The sequence below is a fragment of the Zalophus californianus genome, chromosome 12, assembly GCF_009762305.2.
Source record: "Zalophus californianus isolate mZalCal1 chromosome 12, mZalCal1.pri.v2, whole genome shotgun sequence".
In the NCBI taxonomy this organism is placed as follows: Eukaryota; Metazoa; Chordata; class Mammalia; order Carnivora; family Otariidae; genus Zalophus; species Zalophus californianus.
Window position 1 is genome coordinate 74,962,533 of NC_045606.1, and position 18,866 is coordinate 74,981,398.

Consider the following 18,866-nt stretch of genomic DNA (forward strand, 5'->3'; position numbering starts at 1 on the left):
GGCACAACCTGAAGGAGCTGACTATACAACCCGGTGATTCTATCTTTAGAGCATAGAGAGAGCATGTCCACATATCACAAACTGTTGGCCTATAAGGATTGTTTTGTTTTTCCAGTCATATTTCATGTATATTGAGTATGCCTAGCCAATCTCTATCAGTTACATTTCCTAGCGGAATACTAAAACCGTTTTGTTTTGCTATCCCTTTCATATAGTATCCTCTCTTCTGATCCTTCAGTTCTACTACCGGAATCACATGAGGAAATTCTATCCTTAATATTCATGAAAAGGATGTATTCTAATAACCCACTGGTCATTTCAGCATCGGTTGTCTGAACAAAACTGGCCAGAAAACGAAGACCAAGACACCACCCAGGTTTACCAGATCAGATACTCTTAGGGTGAAATTTGGGTATGCCTGTGTTGAGAGAAGCTCCTCAGTTTGTTTGGAATGAAGAAATCCCTATATCCCTGGTACCATTCCATAGTAACCCCAGGGAAAGAAAGAAGTTCAGAAGTTGCAACAAGGCACGGAGATTAGGATAGCTGACAAAATAGAGCAAGAACATAAAAAGGGCATATACAGCGTGAAGAGAGAGCACAGTATCAAAATGAAGGTACTGTGAATAAAGTAATCCAATCTGTGCCAGAACAGAAGTAAGCCTGATCAGGGACACATCAGAAACAAGATTTGGCTGTAAAATTGAACAAAGCTCCTGAGGTAAGGATTTATATCTATATTCAATTTGGTAATGTTTACGACCTCACATATATCTGGGGATCAATAAATGTATCGTAGAATGAGTGATCTGAAAGTAGAACATGTAAATAAATTCACGCAGAAGTAGAAAAAGTACTGATTACACTTGCTGGTGACTGTTCCGTGTATGGGGCCGAGCCCATCTGCTGTACCAGATGCCCAGTGGTTGATTGGACAACAAGCCTGTGGGAGGCAAAAGGCATCTCTCAGAGAAGGCCACCAGGAAAGAGGCCAATGCAACTGTGCCAGGACTACTCCTAACTTCTGTCAATAGTCTCATAGTCATATTGAGTTCCTTAATTTAACCAGAAATCTCTGCAAATGTGTGAAGAGATGACGAAGTTGCATTTCATGGTTTAAAATAAACAACCTTTGAATGTTTCTGATAAAAATGAATTCATATGGTATCTGTTAGACAAACCTCTGCTATTTGGGTTGGCCGTGTCTTCCTTTAAACATACTAGGACAGCAATATTTTCTGTAAATATTTAATTATACAATATTTCTGAATTGACCCTTAATTTTCAGTGAATTAAATGTGAGAAATCTATGTATTTCTTAAGATTTGAAGGTTTTATTTATCTCTAATTATATGGGCAGAACAAACTTGAAAATAATTAACTTTCGATTTCAGATTTCTAATTTCCTCACTTGTACCAAGAGTTTTGAAACACAATTACACAACATTTGCTTTATTTTTGTACCTTATTTTCCCCCACGTCATCATAGACTTGATGTCATAGCTTCCTGTAACCAAGGTTAAATATTGTGCTTTAACAGAAATCATGTTAATCTTCTAATTCTAAAATGGCTTATCTATATATGCAAGTTTCCTTCTCTTTCCTTCCTTTACCCCTTTCTTCCCTTAAATTCTCTCTCTCTCTCTCATACACACACACTCACACACATGCACACACACTCACCCACACACAGTAATTTTGCTACTATATACTAGATTTTGTTCCAGAGGAAATTCCTATTAATAGTACCAGGTGCATACATCTTCCGGGTGCCATGTTAACTGGAGGCTTTGCTTGAATCACATCAAGTCTTCACAGTGACTCCAGAGGCAAGCACCATTGTTCTTTCTGCACAGATGAGGAAATTGAAGCCCAGAAGATTTCAGTGATGGGCCCCCATCTACACAGCTGCAAGTGGTTAGAGTGGGATTAAACCCAATGTCTCCCAGACTCTAGAGTGCATGATCAATCATGCTGCTTTCTTGTCTTTGAGATACTGAGTAGCTTTAGAGGAAGAGAGGAAATAGGAGCAATATTTCTGTGTAGTGACCTGGTGATATATTACATGTGCCCCTTCATTGTGGAGTCTGTTCAATTCTACCTAATACCCAGCAAGACATTAGAAATGGCCACAGATGAAGTTTTCAGATGGTGTCACCTAGTCAATACAACATGGCATTTTGGGAAGAATTCACTATAACATGAGATGGGATAGAAAAAAAAAAAGCATTGAATGTGAATGAAAAAAATAAAACTATAAAAGATAATGGGGCATAGTTTATAAGGAAACAAAAAGCTGGAAAACATTGGCTTTGTCTTATCCGCCTTAAACAGAGTCTGTAAACTGTGTATCTCAAATATAAGAACAAGGAATTCTGGGCTCAGGCAAAATTAACTTATCTTGATTTCTCATAAAAGAAAATGAAGCAATTTCTTAAATCAAATAGCAATATAAGATATTTTTTCAAATGTAAATGCTATTCAACAAGGGTAGTTATGTACAGTGCTTTTTTCAGTATTCTAAATTTAATCAGCCAAATTCTTCTTGTGACAACTTGCACTAAATCTTTATCAATGAGACATATAGGTCTTAATCATAAAGCTTTATTTCAGGATAGGGTTGAGGGAAGAATAAAAACGGTATGTGTCAAATAGATGTAAGTCTGAATGTACACTGTATTACTAAATAGCCACTTAACCTTTGACAATAAGCTAAGCTTATCTGTCAGTTTCTTTATCTATAGAATGGGGTAACAGTTGACAATCTTACTGGGATTGGAGAGAATTAAATGAGATAATGCATGAGAGAAGTTACATGTCACTGATACCATATACTGGCATATACTATAAATGCCATATGTCATTTATACAGTTTATTATAAATTACAGATTTTAGGTTTGTACTTAGTTATCCTACTTAGAAATAGATCTGATTCTAAATCACACTCTTAGATTTCTGCCAATATAAAGACACAAAACTCTCACAATGTTTTTGGTGTGGAAGCTATGTCTTCCCTAGTCAGACTTTGTACTTCCTTCCTGAACCATGTTGTGATATTACTCTAGTTTTAGAGAGATGGCAATAAGAGGGTCTTGAGAATAAGCATGTCTGCAAAATACCAGGTGAGGTTATTACAGGGCCTTCAAGCAAGGGAAGGCTGGTCTCCTCTTCCACTGTCAGGATGACTCAGGCTTGAAGATTCTGAGCATTATCTGTATCCAATCCAATGAACCCTGTTCAATTATGAGGATCCCACTCTCTTCCAAGTTTGTCCTAACCTTTACAAGAGAGAATTGATGAGGCTGCAAATTTAACTTCTGTTATAATTTTTCAACCCACTCAATTAAAGCTTGTGTCTGATTTTAATTAAGACCAGGCCTGTGGCTATAAAGAATAAGGGCTTATTTTAGGACTGTCAGAGAATTTCTATAGTTATCTGACTCTAACTTGAGCTGAGAATTTAAAGAGCTGAGCTTGTTGTTTTTTCCTTCTGTAAGTGTTCAAGTGCATTCCTTGGGGTCATCACGACTGCAGAAAAGTTGAGTGAACAGTCACTTAGTCCCCCAAGGAAGTTAGCTTCATCACCATAAAAGACAGGTGATAATGTGATTAATCATGGTGCACTATGTTTCTGACTAAAGACAAGACCAAACTGATTCCAAATCCCCATCTTTGAGGGTTTCCCTTTTGAGTTCCCACTCCTAGTACTAATGACTCAATCAGCCAGTGAGGAGGTAGACATCACATCAGTTATTTTAACAGAAAGAATTTAACAGAATGAATTGTTAATTAGAGAATGAAAAGTGAAAAAAGCAAAAGGGAATGTTAATGTGTCATAGAGGTCAGCAACTACAAGAAGCAGCTAGCAACCTTAGGGGTTAGCAACAGAGGAAAGAGTTTGAAATTACTAAAAATTAGAAGCATGAATGAGGGGCCCTTCAGGGCTGAAATCCCACTTCTGAGGAAGGGATGCTGGCACTTCTGAGGGGGTGTCAGAAGTCTGATTCCATGGGTAGTGGAAAACTATCTGCCGCTTTCAGAATGAAGGCAATGCACATTGGCGACATAACAATAACAGGAACAAGAAGGGAAAAGTGGGTTTAAAGTGAAACAGGAAGGAGTGTGTATCTTTTTTTTTCTTCTTTCAGTCTTTTGTCTCTCTCTCTGAACACCCCTTCTTGGCAGAATCTAATAGAGAGCCAGCTGACAAGAAGCGTAGTTTGCAGCATCCCAGCCACAGCATCACAGAGCAGAAGATGGGTTTGGATCTAGGGAAAATAATAACTTACAGAAGGAATTTGGCTTGCAGCACAAAAAAATGAGATACATATATTTTATATACAAGAAGGAATGAATGTATCTTTCACTTATGATTCATTAAATTAATTTTATGATTTATAAATTTGGGAGCACTAATTTGAGTTATAAAAGAAACATTACTACTTATAAAATAGGTCCTTTATTCAATAACATAGGAAACTAAATACAGAGAGCTTCAACGTGGTAACAAGTAATAATATGCATCTATCTTTGCAAAACAATGTAGTACAGCATATAATATTTTAAAAACAATATTCTCATACAAAATAAAGAAGAAACAAGAATGCATAATCAATCTTCTTGTGTCCACCCTCCACTTAATATAGTAATTCTACATGGATTTTTTTTTTTCAAATCATCCTAAAATACTTAATTTTCCTTTTGTCAGGGGGAAAAGTCATATAACATTTTCTTTCGCTTTTTGCATCAAGAATAATCTCTACTTTATTTATAAGGTAATGGAGGATTCAACCTCACCATACCAGTTTTTCTCTCTCAGCATTATCTCCCTTCAAGGAGAATAGAAGCAAGAGCAGAGTCATTATTCCAACTGCACTTGTTTTTTGTTTGTTTTTTAAGATTCCTGAGGCATAGAATCCCATTCCTCTACTAGTCCTACTCAAAAATTACTTACTTTTCAGGGCGCAGACTAAATGCTTTTGACTTCCCTGGTTATACATTATGTATCTGATACTCATCCATGGCAGAATGTAACATTGAGGTGGTAAATTATGTTTTTTATTCACTGCATTACCTTTGCTCCAATCTAAGCTTTTTGTAGTTTATTAGTATTTACTAGCCTCAGAGAAAATAATAGATGACATCACCTTTCTCAGTCCTCTGTAAAAGTCTAAACTCAATGTGGGTAACTGTAGGGTGAGCTGAGTGAGCCAGGCAATTCAAGTGATAGGACTCTGAGGAAGGAGCAAGACTCAGAAGATGAGGGTGCATAGAGGGTCTGTGGAAGCTAACCCATAGGCATCAGAGCTCCCAATTTTGTCAAATGTCTTGTGCTCACAAGCAGGGTCATGGAGCAGCCAAGCCATCGTTGAGAGATTACTTCAGGTGATAGAATCTGGCCTTTGTAGATAAAGCACCTGAATCTGAGGGTTCTAGAGGGGAGGGGGGCGGGAGGATGGGTTAGCCTGGTGATGGGTATTAAAGAGGGCACGTTCTGCACAGAGCACTGGGTGTTATGCACAAACAATGAATCATGGAACACTACATCAAAAACTAATGATGTAATGTATGGTGATTGACATAACATAATAATAAAAAAAAAAGTAAAAAAAAAAAAAAGCACCTGAGTCTAAACCAAGCTTTAGGAGATGACAGGTGAGAAAGGAAAAGAACATAGTTTAAGATAACACACTTCTCAAAATCTCACTCTTTGCAGATGATATGATACTGTATGTGGAAAACCCGAAAGACTCCACCCCAAAACTGCTAGAACTCATACAGGAATTCAGTAAAGTAGCAGGATATAAAATCAATGCACAGAAATCAGTGGCATTCCTATACACCAACAACAAGACAGAAGAGGGACAAATCAAGGAGTCGATCCCATTTACAATTGCACCCAAAACCATTAGATATCTAGGAATAAATTTAACCAAAGAGGCAAAGGATCTGTACTCAGAAAACTATAAAATACTCAGGAAAGAAATTGAAGAAGACACAAAGAAATGGAAAAACGTTCCATGCTCATGGATTGGAAGAACAAACATTGTGAAGATGTCAATGCTACCTAGAGCAATCTACACATTCAATGCAATCCCCATCAAAATACCATCCACTTTTTTCAAAGAAATGGAACAAATAATCCTAAAATTTGTATGGAACCAGAAGAGACCCCGAACAGCCAGAGGAATCTTGAAAAAGAAAAGCAAAGCTGGCGGCATCACAATTCCGGACTTCCAGCTCTATTACAAAGCTGTCATCATCGAGACAGTATGGTACTGGCCCAAAAACAGACACATCGATCAATGGAACAGAATCGAGAGCCCAGAAATGGACCCTCAACTCTATGGTCAACTTATCTTTGACAAAGAAGGCAAGAATGTCCAATGGAAAAAAGACAGTCTCTTCCACAAATGGTGTTGGGAAAATTGGACAGCCACATGCAGAAGAATGAAACTGGACCATTTCCTTACACCACACACAAAAATAGACTCCAAATGGTTGAAAGACCTAAACGTGAGACAGGAGTCCATCAACATCCTAGAGGAGAACACAGGCAGCAACCTCTTCGACCTCAGCCACAGCAACTTCTTCCTAGAAACATCGCCAAAAGCACGGGAAGCCAGGGCAAAAATGAACTATTGGGATTTCATCAAGATAAAAAGCTTTTGCACAGCAAAAGAAACAGTCCACAAAACCAAAAGACAACCGACAGAATGGGAGAAAATATTTGCAAATGACATATCAGATAAAGGGCTAGTATCCAAAATCTATAAAGAACTTACCAAACTCAACACCCAAAGAACAAATAATCCAATCAAGAAATGGGCAGAAGACATGAACAGACATTTTTCCAAAGAAGACATCCAAATGGCCAACAGGCACATGAAAAAGTGCTCCACATCGCTCGGCAACAGGGAAATCCAAATCAAAACCTCAATGAGATACCACCTCACACCCGTCAGAATGGCTAAAATTAACAAGTCAGGGAACGACAGATGTTGGCGGGGATGTGGAGAAAGGGGAACCCTCCTACATTGTTGGTGGGAATGCAAGCTGGTGCAACCACTCTGGAAAACAGTATGGAGGTTCCTCAAACAGTTGAAATTAGAGCTACCATTCGATCCAGCAATTGCACTACTGGGTATTTACCCCAAAGATACAAATGTAGGGATCCGAAGGGGTACGTGCACCCCAATGTTTATAGCAGCAATGTCCACAATAGCCAAACTGTGGAAAGAGCCAAGATGTCCATCGACAGATGAATGGATAAAGAAGAGGTGGTATATATACACAATGGAATATTATGCAGCCATCAAAAGGAATGAGATCTTGCCATTTGCAACGACGTGGATGGAACTGGAGGGTGTTATGCTGAGTGAAATAAGTCAATCAGAGAAAGACATGTATCATATGACCTCACTGATATGAGGAATTCTTAATCTCAGGAAACAAACTGAGCGTTACTGGAGTGGTTGGGGGTGGGAGGGATGGGGTGGCTGGGTGATAGACATTGGGGAGGGTATGTGCTAGGGTGAGCGCTGTGAATTGTGCAAGACTGTTGAATCACAGATCTGTACTTCTGAAACAAATAACGCAACATATTTTAAGAAAAAAGAAAAAGAAGAAGATTACAGGAGAGGAAGAATGAAGGGGAGTAAGTCAGAGGGGGAGATGAACCATGAGAGACAATGGACTCTAAAAAACAAACTGAGGGTTCTAGAGGGGAGGAGGGTAGGGGGATGGGTTAGCCTGGTGATGGGTATTGAGGAGGGCACGTTCTGCATGGAGCACTGGGTGTTATGAACAAACAATGAATCATGGAACACTGCATCAAAAACTAATGATGTAATGTATGGTGATTAACATAACAATAAAAAAGATAACACACTTCTGATATACTCTTCCATTAGTATTTGAGACTGGATTGAATAGGATAATTGCTAATAAAAAAGATACAACTATTAGGCATCTTTCATTCCATATAGTGCAACACTGAAATACTGCTATTTATGTATCATTTCTGCTTCTTTTTATTTATTTATTTCAAATTTCTTTAAAAAACAGCTATATTGAGGTATCATTGACATTTAATTCAATGCATGTATTTAAAATAAGTGCACAATTCAATAAATTTTGACATATATATAAACTCTATGTACCATACATTCATGTTCGACACACATTTGTATACACACATAATATGTTCATATATGTATTATGAACATATAATGTTCACAAATATGTATATACACATACATATATGGCTATACAAATATGCATGTGTATTTACATACATACATACATGCATAGTTATGAACTCATCATCACAGTCAGGATAATGAACATAGTCATCATACCTACATGGTTCCTTTTGACTTTTTTTTCACATGCACCCTTATGTTTATTGCAGCATTGTTTACAATAGCCAAATTATGGAAGTAGCCCAAGTGTCCATCCATAGATGAATGGATAAAGAAGAACTGGTATGTATACACACACACACACACACACACACACACACACACACACACACACACAGAATATTACTTAGCCATGAGAATGAATGAAATCCTGCCATTTGCAACAACATAGATGGATCTAGAGAATATAATGTTAAGCTAAATAAGCCAATTAGAGAAAGACAAATATCATTTGATTTCATTCATATGTGGAATTTATGAATCAAAACGAACAAAGAACAAAAAGAGACAAACCAAAACACAGACTCTCAACTATAGAGAAAAAACTGATAGCTACCAGAGGGGAAGTGGGTTGGGGGATGGGCAAAACAGCTGTAGAGAACATATCCTGATGATCACCAAGCAATGTACAGAAATACTTTCATTTATAAATAGTCATACAATGAATGAAAGTTTATATGTTATGTTTGCCTATATTTTTACAAGCATAATGCAATGAAAAAACTCCCTAAGCCCTCATTTCTTATGGTTCTCCAGTATTTTGTTTAAGTATGTAGAAGAATAAGTAACTTGCTAAGTGTTTAGTGTCAATCTACATACTAATGATTGTGATTGAAGAAATTTCATTTTATTACTATAATTTTCACTTTAATTCTGGAAAATGACATTTTGCTTTTTATTTGGCAAATAAAATCTACGAATTCTTAATGAGATACATGTGGAAGTTCATGAAAGGTTTATTCCCCCATGGCCATCTTTAATGCAAAATTACAAGTGCTAAAACGTCATTACAGAGCTTTAGTTAGGGAACAGGAATAAACTGACAGAATTTTAGCCACACAAAAGGAATATATTTTTATTGGCTGCATTTCAAACAATGGCAAGGTTATGCTACTGTTGACAGATATTCTTCACCCATCTGTAAAAATTGCTTTATGATTCTGGGTGTTATTAATAAGCAAGTCTTTTACCTTAATAATATCAAAATTTAAAATACATCATCTTGTACTTAATTTTTGCCATCATTCTTAAATGAATATAATTTTTACATGTACAATCATTATTTCTTTATTATCTGACTTTACCCTAAAATAATATTTGCAATCACTAAAGTTTAGATGGAAATATCAAATCATTTATATCACTTATGGGATTTTTTTTAAAAAAGATTTATTTATTTGATTTGTCTCCCCCTCCGATTTCAACCCCCCGTTCATTTTTCCCTTCCTTCTCCTAATGTCTTCCATGCTATTGAGGAGGGCACCTATTGCATGGAGCACTGGGTGTTATATGCAAACAAAGAATCATGGAACACTACATCAAAAACTAATGATGGTGACTAACATAACATAATAAAAAAATAAAACAAAAAAATAAATAAAAACAAAAACAAAGCAAGATTTATTTGAGAGAGAGAGCGAGCGAGCATGTGCACAGGAGAGGGGCAGAGGGAGAGAGAGTCTTTTTTTTTTTTTAAAGATTATTTATTTGAGAGAGAGAGAGCACACACACAAACGGGGGAGGGGCCGAGGGAGAGGGAGAAGCAGACTCCCTGCTGAGCAGGGAGCCCCAGGTGGGGCTTGATATCAGGACCTGAGCCAAAGGCAGATGCTTAACTGACTGAGCCACTCAGCCACTGTGCTAAGTACAGAACCTGACACAGGGGCTCGATCTCATGACCCTGAGATCACCACTTGAGCTGAAACCAAGAGCTGGACACTCAACTGACTGCGCCACCCAGGTGCCCACATTTTTTTTTTTACTTGACCAATTCTACATAGTATAATCAAGATACTAATGGTTTCCTTTTTTAAAAACAAAAACCCACAAAAAAAGTGTTTTAAGACAAATAAATTATAAACAAAAATGTCAAGATTTAAGAGATAATACTTTCCATAAATTAAGATAGTAAAATAATAGAGTATAAAAATAAAAACAAACAAAATCTTTTAAAAAGGAGCTTATTATTTGTGTTTCATTTTTGTTTCCAGAGCTCAGAATTTCTTCATGAAGATTCGTGTTTCTGTCTGAATTTATATTCCTTCTGCCTAAGGTACTTCCTTTAACATTTTTTATATTGTGTCTGTGCTGGCAATGAATTTTCTCAGCCTTTGTCTAAAAAAGTCTTTATGTCATCTTCACTTTGTAAAGATATTTTCACTGATTAGAGAATTCTGGGTTGACATTTTTTATTGTTATGTTAATCACCATACACTACATCATTAGTTTTTGATGTAGTGTTCCATGATTCATTGTCTGTGCATAACACAGAGTGCTCCATGCAGTACGTGCCCTCTTTAATACCCATCACCAGGCTAACCCATCCCCCCACCCTCCTCCCCTCTAGAACCCTCAGTTTGTTTCTCAGAGTCCATCGTCTCTCATGGTTCATCTCCCCCTCCGACTTACTCCCCTTCATTCTTCCCCTCCTGCTATCTTCTTCTTCTTTTTTTTCCTTAACATATATTGCATTATTTGTTTCAGAAGTACAGATCTGTGATTCAACAGTCTTGCACAATTCACAGCACTCACCATAGCTATGTTTTTTTGTTTTTAAGTTGAGTACTATAAAGAACTCATTCCATTGACTTGTGATTTTCATAGTTCCTGAGAAAAGTCTACTAAAATTCTTATCTTTGGTCATTCTGTATGTATTGTGTTTCCCCCCTTCTCTGGCTGCCTTCAAGATTTTCTTATTTCTGGTTTCAGCAATTTGAAAAGATGACATGTCTGTACAAGTATGTGTATGCACTTAGTATTTATCATAGGATCTTTCATCTTCTTGGATATATGGTTTAAAATATTTCACTATTTTTTTAAGATTTGAGTCTTTAATTTTTTATTTTTCCCACACTGTTCTGCCCTGTTCTTTTTCTCTTGTCCTTCTGGGATTCCAATGAAATGTTTTTTAGATAGCTTGATACTATTTATTCTATAACTCTTGGATGTACTATTTTTTTCACCCCTCCACCATTATTCTCTGTGTGTTTCAGTTTGGATATTTCTACTGATCTACTTCTAGTTAATAATTTTCTTAGCATCTTAGGGATTCCATCTCCTTACTGAAATTCCATATATATTTATGCATTTGTCTACTATTTCCTTTAGATCATTTAACATAAAAACCATCATTTGTTTAAAATCCCTGACTGAGAGTTTTAACACCTGGATTAGCTCCATTTCTGGTTCTGTTGATTTCTTGTTCTTTGACCAAGTTAGATATTTTTCATACTTATCTGTCTCATAACTTTTTATCGATTGCCAGTCACTCAGTGTAGAATAGTAGAGAATAAGGTAAATAATACTTGTTCTTTGAAATGAGCATGACTTTTTCTCTGTCTGGCTATTAGTTGTGAGTAGTTGAGTCACTCTTTTCAGGAGCAGAGGTGAGTTTGAGTTTTGTGTTTGTTTTTCTCAGTTTGTGTACCAAAGGCCTCAAATTTGTCCAGCAGTGGTCTACCACTGCCTTGTGATTATTAATAGAGAGGCTGAGGATCAGGAAAGTTTTTCTGTGTTAATGTTTCATTAAGAGCTGTCAACCATTACAGCATTCCTGTACAAAAAAAAAAGGTCTCTGTCCACCCTGTTGGTGGTAGAACGCTGTTCCTTCTCACTTGATGCCTGCCGAGGCTTGTGGTGAGGGGCAGTGTATTTTCCTGGTCCAGCTTAGTATTAGACAGGCATTGTGATTAGAAAGTGGAGTAAAGCTTCCTCATCTTTCCAATCTATCTTTTCTATTGCAGCCAAAGTCCACTTTATATCTATGGTGGGCCTTGTGTCAGACAAAGATTTCTCCCCCTCCTCAGTGGTAGACCTATGGTTATATTGGTATGAATTCCTAGCCTGTTTCTCCCCAAAGATAGATTTTCTTTTCTAACCAATATACTGGTAATGATGCACATTTCACTGTATTGTAAGTGTGACAATATTTCCTGCCCATCCCCCAGAAAGAATCTTACAAGATTCTGTATAAGAGAAGGATCCAGGTAGTAGTGTGAAGTTTTGTGCCTTTCCCACAGTGGCAGTTGACTCCCTCTTGCATCCTTGCCTAACCACAGGGGCTTTCCTCTGATCATTTACCCTGCCTCCAATCTTTCTTGAAGGTAACTAATAGAGGTCATTAGAAGAGAACTTGCAAGTGAGTGTGAAATCCTTTTGAGTCTGGATCTCTCAGGGGTTCTAAACTGCCAGTTAGCTCACACTTGTCCTTTACCAATTAATCAAAATTTCAGGGTTTTTTTTTCTTATCCACTTGTATGGCATCTAGTCTCTCTGTATCCATAGAGATATCTTAGATATCTCTTCTTGAAGGAGTTTGTTTCTCCTCGAGTCTCAAGGTACTTCATTGCCCAGGGACCTCAGCTCTTTAATGAGTTCATGGAAAATTATTATTTTGTACTTTATCTAGATACTTCTCATTATAGTTTATCCAACTGTTGCTCGTTCCAGATTTATACAGCCCAGGCAGAAGTTGAACTTTCAGTGCCTTAAATTTTAAGAGTATTGTCTTTGCCACTGATTAAGATTACTCAAGATAGTTATAATCAGGTTATATACTGGTATCACAGGATACGCTGAGCTCTGCCATATAACCTAAAGATACAATACAATTAGCCTTCCCTTTCATAATTTGAATATAGTTTATCTATATCTACATCTTAGGTAAAAAGATAATAAAATTACATTGTACTTTACTTGAAAATTGCCTTTTTTCATAAGTCTTTTAATAGCTTTTTAAATGTTGTGCTGAATTTAATTATAGCTGTAAAAGTGGTTACCAAGACATTCAGTGGTAGTGAAGAATTTTGGATAGAGAGGAGGCAGACAATTTCTTTTCTTTTCCTCCCACCTTCTTCTACCCCTCAATGCATATCCTTTCAAGCAGGTAGCTTTTCTAGCCAGTAGAGTATAATTGGAGAAAGAACTAAGGCAGTGCCAGGGTGAATACATTTCCTGTTAACTCCATTCCTCCATGCCAAGTTTGGTATAAGACTTCTTCCCAGTCACCCATAGCCAGGGTACCCTTTGCCAGGTTTTCAAGGGCATCCATATGACCATCCCATATAATGTTCTGCCTCTCCAAGGAGTTCCTCTCGAGCAGGCACAGATCTCCATGACTGTTGTAGAAATTTTTTCTTTCTATTAGTTCTCAGAAACCTCACTGCCTTCCAGGTGTGTGGCTGAGGCCATCTTCAGTATCATTATAAGACACATTCATATTTTTATCTTGGCACATCAAACATAATATTAACCAGGATCTTAACAGAAGGGTGCCCCACTTGTCAGTTTCATCCTTTTGCATAAAAACAGGCAAAATGCTGTGGATTATCCCTGTGTATAAGAAATCTAGACTTCAGGGATCATGAAGTCCTGATGATTTCCCAGGATTAAGATGGAGATAGGGGAAGAGCCAATTTTTCATTTTTTTGCGTATAACTGGACCTTGAGAAAATATATCTCTTTTATGCTCTCTATAGGTAAATTTATATCTAATATTCTGAGGTGAAGTGTGTGGGGTGGGAATCAGGAACAGGTTCAAGTCTATGTTGAACTCAATGGCTAACCTAGAGATAAAACACTGTTTTTTTTCCTTTTAAATGTTTCCTAATAGATGGGTTTGTGTAATGGGTTTCAGGCAAAAAATGTTGTAAGGCTCAAGTAACAGAGCTAGCTGTATTTCAATTGCTACTTCCTGTCAGCCTAGTGACTTTATAATTTATTTGTATGTAAGTTAGAAAGTTTCATTTCCAAAAGAAATCTATTGGATTCATCCCCAAAATTATCTTTTTGTAGAAATATATGAGTTCAGCCTTATGCCACTTACAAAGATTAATGCTTTTCTACAAACTGACAATCAATATTTCTATCATTTTCCTCTAAGTCTATCTCTAGGGGCAAATCACAAGTAAGTAAATGTCAAAGTTTTCTTCCACAGACAGAAACAACTACTCTGAAGATAACATTGTGAATACTTATAATGTTTTTTAATAAGTAACCTTTCTAAATTTTAGCAGGAGAAAATATGAAAAAGAACTCGTGTGTACAAATTAGAAACAAAAGAACAGCTTTTTCTTTCATATCATACTTGACACAAATAGAATACATGCAGCAGACATTTAAATGGCTATTTGAGAAGCTTAGACATATACCTTTGTGATAGGAAAAGTGGTTAAAAAGGAGACAACATACATTGCATATCATAATGAGAAGACTTCTCAACTCAGGTGACTGGTTTATACAAAGATCTTGGGCTGATTGAAGTGTAAGCAAACTAGTCAGTATCAATCAGATAAGAAGTCCAGCCTTAAAAATTTAGGGCATAGGCTGAAAATTCCATTTTATTTTCCTGAATAAAGTTTAAAAATACATTACACATATATTTTAACGAGATAGTATTTGCATATCAGACAATGGCAATGTTCAAAACTTTGAGGTTCTATTTCTACTAGGTTACTGGCCAATAAAATGATAGATTGGATTGTATTATTTTGCCATTCTTAATTTTGGAATCATAAGGTTCTATAAATGACACATAAAACAAAGGTACCTGAAAATACTATAGGAAAATTATAAGAAATAAACTATTTCAAGTCTACAAACATAAGTCTTCTCTTAATCTTTATATAAATTTTTTGCTATTTTCTCAATATAGAGATGCATAATGACATGACTGAGGACGACCCAGAAATATCTGAAATGTGCAAGGGGGTGGTGAGGATGTTGCAAAGGACTTAGTATTTTTCCTTAGGTATATTTGTATAAATATACAGATATACATCTTGAAACATATATGTATATCTGTGTGTATTTACATTTATCATGAATTCTAACATAATTATAATATTTCAAAATATTATGGCAAATATTATTAAGTATATCATATCTTGAATAACACTTAATTCATAGTTCTGTAACATACATTTGTCTTAAGTAGGAATGGAGACAAAAATATAAGAGAAATAGATGAGGAATATAGATTAATTTTTTTTTTTTGCCTCCCAAAAGACTTACCCATTTAGTTGTAAATGGTATCAAATAGAACACAGGCCAAATTTTTGTTTAATAATACACTATCCAATGCAAATTTCTGAAGCCTAGAATTTGGTATAAGTAAAGACTTCTTTGGAAAATGTCATAGTAACCCAAGAAATACATTTTGGAGGACGATTAATGTTTATCCATCATAAGAGCTGGTCTGTCATAGGAGTAGTGCTTCTAGGGAGACCAGGTAACTAACCCCCAAGAATTTAAAAAAGTTGAAGACGTTGCCTGTGTACATTTTGTTTGTATAAAATTATAACATCTACTGGGTAATTTGAATATCCAGTGGGTAATTTTTATAATACAATGGGTGATTTTTAAGTCATTTCCAGAGGAAGGCTTGTCATACTCTTTCAACTATTTAAATAAAGTATGGACAATTTGGCTTAATTCTGTCTCTTAGAATAATTTGGCATTATGATAACACAAATAAATTTATTTAAAGACAGGCTTTTATTTATGTTTTGAGTATGTTGTATGGCCTTAAAAGACCAGGAGTTTTCCTCCATAAGTGTATCTGTGTCTATATTTTCTCAGAATTTCTTAATCTTATACATTTTAATGTATTGCATTTTACCCAAAGTGCTATATGTTTATATAAGAACAGGACAGACATACTCACTCACATGCATATCATTGTAACTGAGTCATAGGCGTGGCACTTAATAAAAACAAACAAAACATTATGAGAAAACTAACCATATGACAGGAGAGAGGCAGTACAGGACCTCAGCTAGAATAGCCCTAGCTTCAGATTGCTTCAGTTTAATTTTTTGCTCTGCCACTTCCTAGTTGTCTAATTTTGGACAAGTTAGTTATCTTTTCTGTGCCTCCAATTTTTGTAAAATGTGAAAATAATTGTACCTGTGCTATCATGTCATAAAGATCCCAGGAAAGAATACAAGTCAAGTGTTTAGAACAGGCGGACATGGTTGACACTAAGTGTTTACAATTGCTATTATGATCTTCTGAATCGATTAAAATTTAATCCAGCCTGTGGAAGCATAGTCTCTGTAGCTATTGGGATTAAAAAAAATTTATAGAATTTTATAGAAAGCATTGCGGTAAGAGAATTATTCCCTTACATACTGGAAAAATATATTGAAGCCTGTCTATTTTGCTATGTTTCGTGTGTGCAGGGACTGAATACATTAATTGTTGTTATATATCTCTTGGTTGGTGAATTCTCAGCTTAATTAATGTTGCATTACTAAGGTTCACTGAGTTTTCCCTTTTGCACTTAGGAAATGAATAATAAAGAAGTTTATCCAAATAGCTCTTCTCAAAAGCAAAAGGGAAAGAAGAACAAGAAAAAAATGAAAGATGAAAAGTTGTGTGTTTTCCTGAGCCAGAAGGATCCCAGAGAGAACCATGGCCTGGAGTGTCCCTGGGAGGCTGATTGCAAAGGTGTCTTGGAGCAGGGACTTTCTGCATGCTCAGCGGTGTGGTTAGGCAGTGGAAAGCCGAGGCTTCTCTGTGTCTGCCACTCAACCCGCCTATTTACTTCAAACTTATGCTGTCCAGAGGACTGTTATTTACATTAGTTTGGGCCCAGAGGGATTTGATTCTTTTCTTTCATTATTCATAAAGTAAAAGCCTTGAGCCACAGTTTAAAGATTTTACCACTCATAAAATGATGCTTATGTGAATGATGTAGAAGACACATATAATCAATGTCTACCTGTACAAATGCTGTGAATATACTTTAATGCTTAATGTGAACATGTTGGAAAATACATCTTAAAGTACATTCTGTTGTTTTAAAACTATTCCTTAGCTATTGTTAAAAATGAATCTTCCTGCCCCTCTCCCTTTCCATATTGAGTACCAAACGTAATTTGGAGAGAAGAAACATGAAGAATTATTACATTTTTATGTAAATATGATACATTTTAATTGGAAAAAATAACCAACCAAACAAAAGAAATTCTCATATTTCAAAAATAAAAGTAAGTTTATTGGAGTTTTTAGAAAGTTCCTGTGGGTAAAATTTTCCATTGAATAATATAAAATGAAAATCTGACCTATGTACCTACATCCTATTATATCTTTACCCTGACATTTCACTATTTATATTGCTTTTGCAGTTGGAACTATTGAGCAAACATTGCTGACATTGCAGAGTTTATCTGTGTATGACATTCATTATCGCACCCCAACTTGGTCTCCTTTGCTTCAATAATGAAGTTTGCTGTGGTCAGTGGAAACAGCTTGATTGGTTTATAGATGTTCAAAACAAGTTCTGTATGTAGCCTGGAAAATGTTATTGGGAAATTGCTCTGGACCAGATAGGAATATACCAGTTTAAACTACTAGGATAAAAACACCATTTTTTTAATTAAAAAATGGAGATTACGATTGATGAGACTATTCTCAGCCAAAAGAAGAGAAGAAGAAAAAGAAGATGAAGGAAAAAGCAAGAGGGAAAAAAAGGTAACAGTAATAATTAAATTTAATTTACCATAACCAGCCTGAAAAAAATTCTTATCAAGTATAAATCTGTATTTGTCCCAGTGTAAGAACTACCTCCTCCACACAAAACACACTCAGCTACCCTGCTTTTCAATGATATCTTTTCTCTTCTGAATTCCTCTAGAGTAATGATTCTTAAAATGTAGTCCTCAGATTGGCAATATAAGCATCATCTGGGAAATTTTTAGAAATGAAAATTCTTAGACTCCACCTTAGACTTAGTCAGATACCCTGAGTGGGCCGCATAATCTGTGTTCTAACAAATCCCTAATTGATTCTACTGCATACTCAAGTTTGAGGACCACTGCTATAAGACAATGCACCTATACAAATAAATAAAATGCATAATTAAATGTGTGTGTTTTTTCCTTTTTTAAAAAATTAACACATTCAGTTTATATCCATATCCAGATAAAAACTTCTTGAAGACAGGGACAACATACCATATATATGAAACAGAACTTTTGGTCACATCTACAAATTCTATAAAGCACTGTTTTTATGGTGGAAAGACATTTCTATGCACATTCTAGGTCACATTTTTCAATGTTCTTAACTCAGTTCATAAAATTTGACAGCCCAAATCTGAGATCCCTTTAAGCCTAACATTTCTTAAGAATAATAATGATAAAACCAAACAATACTGTCATAGGATAAGTTCTTATTTTCAAATTTATGCTCAGATGAATAAAGCTTCAATGTAACAATTTAAATATTTCAATGACATGATCCAGAAATTCCTTTTCACCTACAGAATATTCAGAAGGGTAACTTTTCCTCATACCATCATCATCTCATCATTCCTATTTTACAGACTCCATTTCAACTAGAAGGGAAAACTAGTTTTCTTGAGAGAGTATACCCATGATCTTTTTATATGTTGCTCTCATCCCACCCACAATCATGAAGACTAAGGCAGTCAAATCCAA

At 35.9% G+C, this 18,866-nt stretch overlaps 1 long non-coding RNA gene across 1 annotated transcript; it reads left to right on the plus strand.

Moving 5' to 3' along the window:
* The first annotated feature begins 401 nt into the window (after nt 1-401).
* Nucleotides 402-18,275, plus strand: LOC113911652. The gene is made up of 3 exons (XR_003516564.1): nt 402-721; nt 10,416-10,477; nt 16,710-18,275. It is a non-coding gene; the product is annotated as an uncharacterized LOC113911652 (long non-coding RNA).
* The last annotated feature ends 591 nt before the right edge of the window (nt 18,276-18,866 follow it).